At 42.1% G+C, this 4,164-nt stretch overlaps 1 non-coding gene across 1 annotated transcript; it reads left to right on the forward strand.

Annotated features, from left to right (window-relative positions):
* Window positions 1–945: 945 nt before the first annotated feature.
* Window positions 946–1,181, forward strand: LOC148039123 (small nucleolar RNA U3). The gene has a single exon (XR_015690487.1). It is a non-coding gene; the product is annotated as a small nucleolar RNA U3 (small nucleolar RNA).
* Window positions 1,182–4,164: the final 2,983 nt, after the last annotated feature.

Genomic DNA, 4,164 nt, shown 5'->3' on the forward strand with positions numbered 1-4,164 from the left:
GACGGTTTGCCTCGGATGCAGTCCGAGGGCCAACTAGGGTTTGCCAACTAGGGTTTGGGCCAAGTGGACCGAGTGACAGGGGCCAAGGGCCGATTCTAGGGCTCGGCCCAGAGAAGGCCACTCGGACGGGCCGAATGCGGCATACGTAAACCGCACGAACACAAATTTGATCGATTCACAAGATGTAAGTAAGCACAATGGCCATGCACTTCCAGATCCTATCTAGAGGAGTAGAGGGAGAGATTCATATACCTGAACGGGCCGGTAAGCACGTCGGTGATGCGATCGAATCGATGCGGGCTGGAGCTCTCTCTCTCTCTCTCTCTCTCTATCTATCTCTCTCTCACTGAAATGGCACAAATGATCTCTCCCTTGGCCTCTTGGCTCTTATACCCCTTTCCAAGTGTGGTGTTGATGCCCCCAATCACTCACTTGCCGATCTTAGGCATCACTAGCGAGCATTTTATCCATTTTTGCACGATTTTTGCCATGTTTTGCCCTATTTTGAAAGAGTGAACCCTACCCTTCTCTGGTTCGATTTCCTAATTCTAACCTACGCTAAATGCAACAAAAATCGAAGGCAAAAAACTGAAATAGATTCTCCATTAATTGCATCCTACATATATAACAACACCATCCTCGAACAATAAGCACCAACTTTAAGACTAATTAGGTAGCTAATCTAGCCTACACGAACAATAAGCACCAACTTTAAGTTTGTTAATATCATAATAATGCGAGTAAGGTCCCAGTTAAGCGAGGATCCATAATTATTGAGGTTTTGCCGCTCGCTTCGACCCCTCCTATCTACGCGTAACACAGCCGGGGTACCCCTGAGAGAGCAGAGGCTTGTTACGGTGCATCGAGCTTGCTCAAACCCGTAAGCACAGCGCTGCCGCGCAAGATGCTCTATATGGACGCGCAGGCGGATACGCTTCCTCTCTCACGACTATACTTGAACAGGATCTGTTCTATAGTTCGTACCTCTTGCCTGGACATTCTAGTTCAGACAAGCCTGCACAGCCCGGAAGACGAGGCATGGCTCGGCTGCCAGAGCGCGAATAGTTTGTCGCCGCGGGGATGAGAAGGGCTCGCCCTTCCCTTCTCCCAGGCGCCTTGATGAACGTCCCATTGTGCGCATTCCAGCCGGTGGTGAAGGCTGTCGGGCGATCTAACGGGTCTCCTCTTTTTGCGGGCTCGCACTTAATACTTCAACTGCTATTGTAGGCAATCAACATGACAAAGGATTAATCAAGATGAGGGGGAATTCAAATCTAATGTATAATCCAATCCATGCATAAATTCAGGCAAAATATTCTTCCGCCATTCACCATGTGCTTCATATCCATATATTGTCATTGGTGGGTGCTTTAAAGATCTTTCCTATAGAGTATCCTTCCTGCTCATGTAGCAAATGCCTTGGGGCTTGTATCGCTTGGTCAGAAGCTATCTTTTTCATTGTGCTGCTCCTTCCTTGACAACGTTTTGCATTACCTTTGGAGGAATCTTTTTTATGCCCAAAATGTTCTTCCACCATTCACTCTATGCTTCATACCCAGATACATTCATTGGTGCTTCAAAAATCTTTTTCCTATATAATATCCTTCCTGCTCATGCACTACTCTTGTCTCAATAACTTGTTAATTTACCTTTGTAGGAATCGTTTTTATGTCCATCACACCTTGTGCATCTTGTAGCGCACCTTCCATTTTGTGCTCATCACAACAAGTACATCTACAAAGAAGAACGTCTTGCCCTAGTTGATAGAGTTGACCAGTAATCATATGATCAGTTCCAGTTCTTGATTAGAAGACGGATAACACGCACCTTTTCAATGGGTCTCTTTGATAGTCCCCTTTCTAATATATAGATGATATCGTCTTCCCAATTTGCTGTAAGATCTGCCTTTATTTAAGAGTTCAGATTCTTAACTAGACTACTTTCGTGGGCTAGAAAAGGAAGACCCTTCTAAAGCCATCATCAATCTATCCTTCACCTAATCAAAGTTCTTCCAACTATCCTTAAGATCTTTGCGCCTATCATCTATCTGAATCACCATCTAAGCTTCACAGTGGAAGCGCACAAGTGAACACAGCCATCTTTGTATCAGTTGGTTTGAAATTAAAGCAATTTTTGTTCTTCTCACTCCTTGCTCAGCGTCTATCCATTGTGCCGAGTAATTTCTACATGGTATTAGAGCCCAAGGGTCTCTAAGGAGTGAAGAGTACGCAAGAGGCGAGGGCTTCAACAACGAAAATGAGAAATATTATATGTTGCATTAGGTAGCGATGCTGGCGCATCAGGTGGTGGTGGTGTTGTACTGAGAGTTCAACAATGAGGATTCGTCCCACCAACCTTCGGTGAAGGCAAGTTAGATGGTAAAAACTACACTTTGTGGAAGTTTAAAATTACAACTATACTCAATTCTTATGTGCTTTTGAAGATGGTGTTGCTGGGGATTGACCTAGAATTTTAACCCACCCCGACCCATCAGATTCAATTTTTATGATATTTTCAAATGCGTATATTTTATTAGCTTGAAAATAAAGGAATGCGGATGCATTGTGTGTCCTAGTTACAAGTTGTTTTGACAATGTTTTGACCTTGATTCAGCATACAACCAAGGCATCAGAGGCTTGGAACGTACTGAGGAGTTAGTATGACATGTAAAATCAAACAAGGATTCAGAACTTGGAGAATCAAGTAGCAGCATAGAAGTTTGCTAAAGGAGACACAACTGAAGTTTTTATCACTCAGATCAAGAATCTGGGTGACTAGATGGTTAGTGCTTGGATACAAAAGACTAGTGAGGAGCTAGCTCGGAGGTGTCTTTAGATTTGTCCACCAGAGTTTGATGGATTGATGACCATCCTAAATACTCACGTGAGACCCCAAGCTTTGATGTTTGAGGAATTTTTTGCACTACTAATGGATAAGGAGTCGTAGCTTAAAGCCCAAGAAGGTAGCAGCAGTGGGAGATGTTGCATTCTCCACCAATGCGAAAGTCAAAAGTGGTTCCTCTATCAATGGTGACAAAAAGAAGAAGGGTGGTGAGAAAAATTTTCAAGGAGAGTGCTTCTATTGCAAGAAGAAAGGACATGCAATTGCAGATTGTCGTGTCAAGAATGTAGATGAAAAGAATGGCACCGAAAGACTAAAGGAAAGGAGACAGTCAATATAGTTGAAGCAAAGTTGGAGTTATTAATGGAGCAATCATTGAGAAAATGTATTCCTCGGCACAAGAAATATCTTCCACTAACTCATGGGTATTGGATAGTGGCGCCTTTGCAAGAATCCATCACTATGATGATGATGCAAAATGCCCTACTAAGGGCACAGGTACTATTTCCTTTGTTACTTGAAATTGTAAACTAAAAAATCTTTCAAAGATATTGTATGTTCCAGATATTAAGAAAAATATGCTATTATTTGCTTCTGTAACTAATCTTGGCCATGAGATGAGATTCACTAAGATAGGTGTAATTATTGATAGTGTTTGCAAAGTTGTCAAAAAAGGAGAAATAAGGAACAACCTATATGAGCTAAGTGCTCATATAGCCACCACTGGTGTTGGCACAAGTAAAATTTGGCATGAAAGATTCGGTCACATTGGTATTGTAGTGTTAAAGGAGACACATAAGCAAGGTATGGTTGCTCACCTACTTGTAGTAACTAGGAACCATGTGAAGCTTGTATGATGGGCAAGCAATAGAGAAAGGCATTTCCACAAGAAAACAAGAATAGATTGACAGCTCCTCTAGAGTTAGTGTATATTGACTTATGTAGTAAAATACCTGTACAAGCCTTGGGAGGATCTTCTTATTTTATGTTGATCGCTCGTCGATGACTATACTAGGAAGATGTGGGTATACTTCCTTCATGATAAGACTCAAGCTTTTGGTAAGTTTACAAAATGGGGTAAAACTTGTTGAGAATGAAACATGGAAAAGTTTGAGGGAGTTTAGAACAGATGGTGGTGGTGAGTTCAGCTCAAATAATTTTGAAGACTTTTGCAAGAGCAAAGGGATTAAGTATCAATTGATGACGCCTCATACACCTTAGCAAAATGGCATTGTTAAACATTGAAATCGCACTATTATGGAAATGGCAAGGTACATGCTTAAGGGCAAGGGAAACGGTGTTGGGCAGAAGCTGCTAATACTG

Source organism: Lygodium microphyllum, chromosome 3 (assembly GCF_053477565.2).
Source record: "Lygodium microphyllum isolate KBCC chromosome 3, Lygodium_microphyllum_v1.1.10, whole genome shotgun sequence".
In the NCBI taxonomy this organism is placed as follows: domain Eukaryota; kingdom Viridiplantae; phylum Streptophyta; class Polypodiopsida; order Schizaeales; family Lygodiaceae; genus Lygodium; species Lygodium microphyllum.